General features: G+C 51.8%; 1 long non-coding RNA gene across 1 annotated transcript; it reads right to left on the reverse strand.

The window, feature by feature from the left end:
- Positions 1 to 3,568: 3,568 nt before the first annotated feature.
- On the reverse strand, positions 3,569 to 5,496 carry LOC145341196 (uncharacterized). Its single transcript, XR_013886340.1, has 2 exons — positions 4,721 to 5,496; positions 3,569 to 4,690 (listed from the first exon to the last, which is right to left on the reverse strand). It is a non-coding gene; the product is annotated as an uncharacterized LOC145341196 (long non-coding RNA).
- Positions 5,497 to 8,231: the final 2,735 nt, after the last annotated feature.

The following is an 8,231-nucleotide window of genomic DNA, read 5'->3' on the forward strand; positions in this document are numbered from 1 at the left end:
GTCCTGGTAGTGCGGCGTTACCGTGTCCCCGCAGTGCGGCGTTACCGTGTCCCGGCAGTGCGGCGTTACCGTGTCCCGCAGTGCGGCGTTACCGTGTCCCCGCAGTGCGGCGTTACCGTGTCCCCGCAGTGCGGCGTTACCGTGTCCCCGCAGTGCGGCGTTACCGTGTCCCCGCAGTGCGGCGTTACCGTGTCCCGGCAGTGCGGCGTTACCGTGTCCCGCAGTGCGGCGTTACCGTGTCCCCTCAGTGCGGCGTTACCGTGTCCCGGCAGTGCGGCGTTACCGTGTCCCCTCAGTGCGGCGTTACCGTGTCCCCGCAGTGCGGCGTTACCGTGTCCCGGCAGTGCGGCGTTACCGTGTCCCGCAGTGCGGCGTTACCGTGTCCCGCAGTGCGGCGTTACCGTGTCCCCGCAGTGCGGCGTTACCGTGTCCCCGCAGTGCGGCGTTACCGTGTCCCGGCAGTGCGGCGTTACCGTGTCCCGGCAGTGCGGCGTTACCGTGTCCCCGCAGTGCGGCGTTACCGTGTCCCCGCAGTGCGGCGTTACCGTGTCCCGCAGTGCGGCGTTACCGTGTCCCCGCAGTGCGGCGTTACCGTGTCCCCGCAGTGCGGCGTTACCGTGTCCCCGCAGTGCGGCGTTACCGTGTCCCGGCAGTGCGGCGTTACCGTGTCCCCGCAGTGCGGCGTTACCGTGTCCCCGCAGTGCGGCGTTACCGTGTCCCGCAGTGCGGCGTTACCGTGCCCCCGCAGTGCGGCGTTACCGTGTCCCGCAGTGCGGCGTTACCGTGTCCCGCAGTGCGGCGTTACCGTGTCCCGGCAGTGCGGCGTTACCGTGTCCCCGCAGTGCGGCGTTACCGTGTCCCCGCAGTGCGGCGTTACCGTGTCCCGCAGTGCGGCGTTACCGTGTCCCGGCAGTGCGGCGTTACCGTGTCCCCGCAGTGCGGCGTTACCGTGTCCCGGCAGTGCGGCGTTACCGTGTCCCCGCAGTGCGGCGTTACCGTGTCCCGGCAGTGCGGCGTTACCGTGTCCCGCAGTGCGGCGTTACCGTGCCCCCGCAGTGCGGCGTTACCGTGCCCCCGCAGTGCGGCGTTACCGTGTCCCCGCAGTGCGGCGTTACCGTGTCCCCGCAGTGCGGCGTTACCGTGTCCCGGCAGTGCGGCGTTACCGTGTCCCGGCAGTGCGGCGTTACCGTGTCCCCGCAGTGCGGCGTTACCGTGTCCCCGCAGTGCGGCGCTACCGTGTCCCGGCAGTGCGGCGTTACCGTGTCCCCGCAGTGCGGCGTTACCGTGTCCCCGCAGTGCGGCGTTACCGTGTCCCCGCAGTGCGGCGTTACCGTGTCCCGGCAGTGCGGCGTTACCGTGTCCCCGCAGTGCGGCGTTACCGTGTCCCCGCAGTGCGGCGTTACCGTGTCCCCGCAGTGCGGCGTTACCGTGTCCCCGCAGTGCGGCGTTACCGTGTCCCCGCAGTGCGGCGTTACCGTGTCCCCGCAGTGCGGCGTTACCGTGTCCCCGCAGTGCGGCGTTACCGTGTCCCCGCAGTGCGGCGTTACCGTGTCCCCGCAGTGCGGCGTTACCGTGTCCCCGCAGTGCGGCGTTACCGTGTCCCGGCAGTGCGGCGTTACCGTGTCCCCGCAGTGCGGCGTTACCGTGTCCCCGCAGTGCGGCGTTACCGTGTCCCCGCAGTGCGGCGTTACCGTGTCCCGGCAGTGCGGCGTTACCGTGTCCCGGCAGTGCGGCGTTACCATGCCCCCGCAGTGCGGCGTTACCGTGCCCCCGCAGTGCGGCGTTACCGTGCCCCCGCAGTGCGGCGTTACCGTGTCCCCGCAGTGCGGCGTTACCGTGTCCCGCAGTGCGGCGTTACCGTGTCCCGGCAGTGCGGCGTTACCGTGTCCCGGCAGTGCGGCGTTACCGTGTCCCGGCAGTGCGGCGTTACCGTGTCCCGGCAGTGCGGCGTTACCGTGTCCCGGCAGTGCGGCGTTACCGTGTCCCCGCAGTGCGGCGTTACCGTGTCCCCGCAGTGCGGCGTTACCGTGTCCCCGCAGTGCGGCGTTACCGTGTCCCCGCAGTGCGGCGTTACCGTGTCCCGGCAGTGCGGCGTTACCGTGTCCCCGCAGTGCGGCGTTACCGTGTCCCCGCAGTGCGGTGTTACCGTGTCCCGGCAGTGCGGCGTTACCGTGTCCCCGCAGTGCGGCGTTACCGTGTCCCCGCAGTGCGGCGTTACCGTGTCCCCGCAGTGCGGTGTTACCGTGTCCCCGCAGTGCGGTGTTACCGTGTCCCGGCAGTGCGGTGTTACCGTGTCCCGGCAGTGCGGTGTTACCGTGTCCCCGCAGTGCGGCGTTACCGTGTCCCCGCAGTGCGGTGTTACCGTGTCCCCGCAGTGCGGTGTTACCGTGTCCCCGCAGTGCGGTGTTACCGTGTCCCCGCAGTGCGGTGTTACCTTGCTGCACCCACGTGGTGGGTTTTGCGTGATCCTAGCTTTCATTCTGAAGAAGTGATAATGGATTTAAAATCCTAACTCGGTTTCTCCATCAATCGATGCTCTTGAACCACCTGAGTTTTTCCAGTATTTTCTATCTAATAGATACTGTTTCCTGTTCACACAGCTCGCAATGACTCTGGTTATTCTGGAAGCATCCAGTTAGCAGGAAGATGGTTCCTGTGGCTCACTGTTGGATCAGGTTGGGAAGTGAGTGCTCAGTGATGGGGTAAAGGGGTTTGCAGGTTTTTGGGTGGGATCGAGATCGCCTCGCGGCGTTGAAGCTAATCCTGATAGAGGGGCCTCTTGTTCACAACAATGAAAGCAGCTTTGGGAATGTTCAGCGTCTCAGGCAGTTCCACCAACATCAAGCTAGAGAGGTGAATCCAGCTGTTACACAGCAAATTAGATTTGATTTATTGTTGTCATATGTATTAGCACAGTGAGAAGTATTGTTTCTTCCACACTATACAAAGCATACCATTCAGAGAGACAGAAAGGAGAGAGTGCAGAATGTTACAGTTATACAGTGTTACAGTTATAGCGAGGGTGTAGAGAAAGATCAAATTAATGAAATTTGAGTCCATTCAAAAGTCTGACAGCAGCAGGGAAGAAGCTGTTCTTGAGTCGGTCGGTACGTGACCTCAGACTTATGTATTTTATTCCTGACGGAAGAAGGTGGAAGAGAGAATGTCCGGGGTGTGTGGGGTCCTTAATTATGCCGGCTGCTTTGGCAAGGCAGCAGGAAGTGTAGACAGAGTCAATGGTTTGTGTGATGGATTGGGCTTCATTTGCGACTCTTTGTAGTTTCTTGCGGTCTTGGACAGAGCAGGAAACATACCAAGCTACGTTAAAACCAGAAAAAATGTTTCCTATGGTGTATCTGTAGAAGTTGATGAGAGCTGTAGCTGACATGCCAAATTTCCTTAGTCTTCCTGAGAAAGGAGAGGCATTGTTGGGGCTTTCTTAACAATAGTGTCAGCATGGGGGGGACCAGGACAGGGTGTTGGTGATCTGGACACCTAATAATCCAATACTCAGCACAATTTTATTTAACTGTAAGCCAGTGTCAGGATAAACCATATTCTATAAATATTCTGATTGTATGTGAGGCTTTTATTGATAATGGTGTTAATAGACAATATAGAAATCTCAGAACAGAAAAGAGGGAGGCTGTTCACAAATGATTTTCTGCTCCCCAGAATCAAAATAAAATATATTGCAGCTGAAAACATTGTTTTATAAAGAAATATTTCAATTATTAAAATAATCACTTGTGAATAGCAAAACAGGAGATATTGATTTTGAAGTGTTATATATAAAATGTTTTATATTCATTCTAAATAAGGGTATGCAGTCCAACATGTCTAGATTACATTCTGTACCATCAGCTTAATTTCATCACTCCTTCTATCTTCTCTATTAAGCAGGTTTGCCCTCAGCCCTGTTCTTGGCTGAAATGCTAAAGTGCCTTCGATTGGATTGGGTTTGATTGAGTTCAGTTCAGTTGGCTTGGGTTTGAATTGAGTTGGGTCACAATGGACCGGGTTAAATTGGTTTGTGTTGTGTTGGACCGGTTAACTTGGTTGGTATTGAGTTGGACCTGGTTAAATTGGTTTGTGTTGTGTTGGACTGGTTTAAATTGGTTGTGTTGAGTTGGACCGGTTAACTTGGTTGGTATTGAGTTGGACCTGGTTAAATTGGTTTGTGTTGTGTTGGACTGGTTAAATTGGTTGGTGTTGAGTTGAACTGGTTTAAATTGGTTGTGTTGAGTTGGACCGGTTAACTTGGTTGGTATTGAGTTGGACCTGGTTAAATTGGTTTGTGTTGTGTTGGACTGGTTAAATTGGTTGGTGTTGAGTTGAACTGGTTTAAATTGGTTGTGTTGAGTTGGACCGGTTAACTTGGTTGGTATTGAGTTGGACCTGGTTAAATTGGTTTGTGTTGTGTTGGACTGGGTTAAATTGTTTGTGTTGTGTTGGACCGGGTTAAAGTGATTTGTGTTGTGTTGGACTGGGTTAAATTGTTTGTGTTGTGTTGGACCGGGTTAAATTGTGTTGTGTTGGACCGGGTTAAAGTGATTTGTGTTGAGTTGGACTGAGTTAAATTGGTTTGTGTTGAGTTGGACCGGGTTAAATTGGTTTGTGTTGTGTTGGACTGAGTTAAATTGGTTTGTGTTGAGTTGGACCGGGTTAAATTGGTTTGTGTTGTGTTGGACTGGGATAAATTGGTTTGTGTTGAGTTGGCCCGGGTTAAATTGGTTTACGCTATGTTCGGTTGGGTTGGTTTGAAATGCAAAGACTCCAATTGGATTCGGGTGTAAACGGGATCTGGGAGGTGCAGCATGGAGATCAGCTCCAATTTACTCTCCTCCGATGTACCTCAAATATTATTGTCAACAACACAATCTAAGCATGACATGCTGAATCTATTAGTTCACAGGAACTTCAGATATCAAAAAACCAAACCCAGCAGACATTCTCATTGATACAAATAGAGCAGTTAAGATAAAACCTTCCTCATCTAAACATTCACAGTCACATTTTACTGGGAGGATCCAGTGGCTTTCTGCTCACCTGTGATAAGATTGTAATGTGTTACTTGCTGACCTGTGATCAAGGATTGAACCAGGATTCACAGAAATGCAATAGAACAAACGGCCTAAGCCTCATAAAGAACTGAGGTTTATAATTCCTAGACATATTGGACTGTACACTGCTTGAGCCCAGCAACAAAAACTCAAACCTGAGCTGGTGACATGCCCCATTAATCTCATTAATAATTTGAGACAAAGCGTTCTTTCCTTAATCACAGCGGTGGTACAGTTCCTGAAGGTGCTGACTCTCACTGGGATCCAGTTCCTGAAGGTGCTGACTCTCAGTGGGATACAGTTCCTGAAGGTGCTGACTCTCACTGGGATACAGTTCCTGAAGGTGCTGACTCTCACTGGGATACAGTTCCTGAAGGTGCTGACTCTCACTGGGATACAGTTCCTGAAGGTGCTGACTCTCACTGGGATACAGTTCCTGAAGGTGCTGACTCTCAGTGGGATACAGTTCCTGAAGGTGCTGACTCTCACTGGGATACAGTTCCTGAAGGTGCTGACTCTCACTGGGATACAATTCCTGAAGGTGCTGACTCTCACTGGGATACAGTTCCTGAAGGTGCTGACTCTCACTGGGATACAATTCCTGAAGGTGCTGACTCTCACTGGGATACAGTTCCTGAAGGTGCTGACTCTCACTGGGATACAGTTCCTGAAGGTGCTGACTCTCACTGGGATACAGTTCCTGAAGGTGCGGACTCTCACTGGGATACAGTTCCTGAAGGTGCTGACTCTCACTGGGATACAGTTCCTGAAGGTGCTGACTCTCACTGGGATACAGTTCCTGAAGGTGCTGACTCTCACTGGGATACAGTTCCTGAAGGTGCTGACTCTCACTGGGATACAGTTCCTGAAGGTGCTGACTCTCACTGGGATCCAGTTCCTGAAGGTGCTGACTCTCACTGGGACACAGTTCCTGAAGGCGCTGACTCTCACTGGGATACAGTTCCTGAAGGTGCTGACTCTCACTGGGATACAGTTCCTGAAGGTGCTGACTCTCACTGGGATACAGTTCCTGAAGGTGCTGACTCTCACTGGGATACAGTTCCTGAAGGCGCTGACTCTCACTGGGATCCAGTTCCTGAAGGTGCTGACTCTCACTGGAGTATGGGTTACACAGGCAATGATTCTCATTGGTAATAATCTTGTCTCTTCCTGACACATCCAGGTGTTGTGGGACTTGGCCTTGGTCAGGGATGTGAATCCTGATTGAGACTAACAGTAAAATCTCGATCCTCTCTGATTAAAAGCAGCAGACTGAAAAGACAGTGGGTGAAACCTGCTATGATGCTAGGTGTTCTCTCTTACCAGGGCAAAGGAAAATAATCATGTGTAACTGTGTTCAGAACTGTGTGCTGTGAAAATGAGTTTAAAATCACTTTCTGATTACATTTTAAGGCACATATGCAGTATCTGGTCTAACTGTAGGGTGGTTACTAGGCTGGCACCAGTTCAGAGCTTGGGTTTTCTTGCTCCTGTTATTATACTGATAGCAGATTAAATGTTGTTTTGCTGTTTAGACAGAGGAAACTGAATGTACTAAAGACTTAAAGCGATAACAAGAAAAACATACAAATTCTTTGCAGCTACAGTCAATGCTGTAATTGTACAGTGCCCTGTAATAATATAATTTGCCCTATAATATTGTAAGTTGCCCTATAATATTGTAATTTGCCCTGTAATATTTAATGTAGCATCAGTAAGGGAAGCAATGATGGATAATTAAACAAGTGTTGATATATTCCACAGGTGGTAACTCATCTGGAACTGATACATAAAGAGACTATTTAGAATCTTGTCTTGGTCAGTTTCAGACTATTACAGCTGGTAATAAATTCATTTGTGTGTACTAGTGTTTGTTTATAAAGGGTTTTAATAGTTAATATTTGGTTAAAGGTGTTTCTCTCTCAGTTACCAAAGAGACACTGAGTCACAGACATTTCTGCACTGGTTGGGAATCAAAGCCTGTGTTTGAAGAGTTTCTAAAAACACAAATTGCAAAAATGTACCAGAGGTGTTGGGGCACAGCCCCTGAAATGCCACCAGGTGGCGACATGATGCCATCCTGACAGCAGCAGGTTCAGGTTAGCATGAAGATTATATAAAGACTCAAATAGAAAACAAATAACATTATATAAATGATTGTAGCAGCAAGCAGCTTTCAGTTCATTGCATAGAATTCAAATATCCCAAAATCAATCACACAAAGCACTGAAAATGACAAATAAAGAAACAGCCAGGACAGTGAACGAAAGGGGAAAGTGAATTCACTCCAAATGCAAACACCAACAGGTCACTATCCTCCCAGAAACACAGCGAGTACAGTCCCTTCCCCATTACAGACCCACCAGCACTGTACCCCAGTGTTATACAGCGACAGACCCGTCCCCACCAGTACTGTACCCCAGTGTTATACAGCGACAGACCCGTCCCCACTAGTATTGTACCCCAGTGTTATACAGCGACAGACCCGTCTCCACCAGTACTGTACCCCGGGGTTATACAGTGACAGACCCATCCCCACCAGTACTGTACCCCAGTGTTATACAGTGACAGACCCGTCCCCACCAGTACTGTACCCCAGTGTTATACACTGACAGACCTGTCTCCACCAGTACTGTACCCCAGTGTTATACAGTGACAGACCCGTCCCCACCAGTACTGTACCCCAGTGTTATACACTGACAGACCTGTCCCCACCAGTACTGTACCCCAGTGTTATACAGTGACAGACCCGTCCCCACCAGTACTGTACCCCAGTGTTATACAGTGACAGACCCATCCCCACCAGTTCTGTACCCCAGTGTTATACAGTGACAGACCCGTCCCCACCAGTACTGTACCCCAGTGTTATACAGCGACAGACCCGTCCCCACCAGTACTGTACCCCAGTGTTATACAGCGACAGACCCATCCCCACCAGTACTGTACCCCAGTGTTATACAGCGACAGACCCGTCCCCACCAGTACTGTACCCCAGTGTTATACAGCGACAGACCCGTCCCCACCAGTACAGTACCCCCGTGTTATACAGTGACAGACCCGTCCCCACCAGTACTGTACCCCAGTGTTATACAGTGACAGACCCGTCCCCACCAGTACTGTACCCCAGTGTTATACAGTGACAGACCCGTCCCCACCAGTACTGTACCC

This window comes from Carcharhinus amblyrhynchos, chromosome 3, assembly GCF_965287045.1.
Source record: "Carcharhinus amblyrhynchos chromosome 3, sCarAmb.v2.hapA, whole genome shotgun sequence".
NCBI classification, from domain to species: domain Eukaryota; kingdom Metazoa; phylum Chordata; class Chondrichthyes; order Carcharhiniformes; family Carcharhinidae; genus Carcharhinus; species Carcharhinus amblyrhynchos.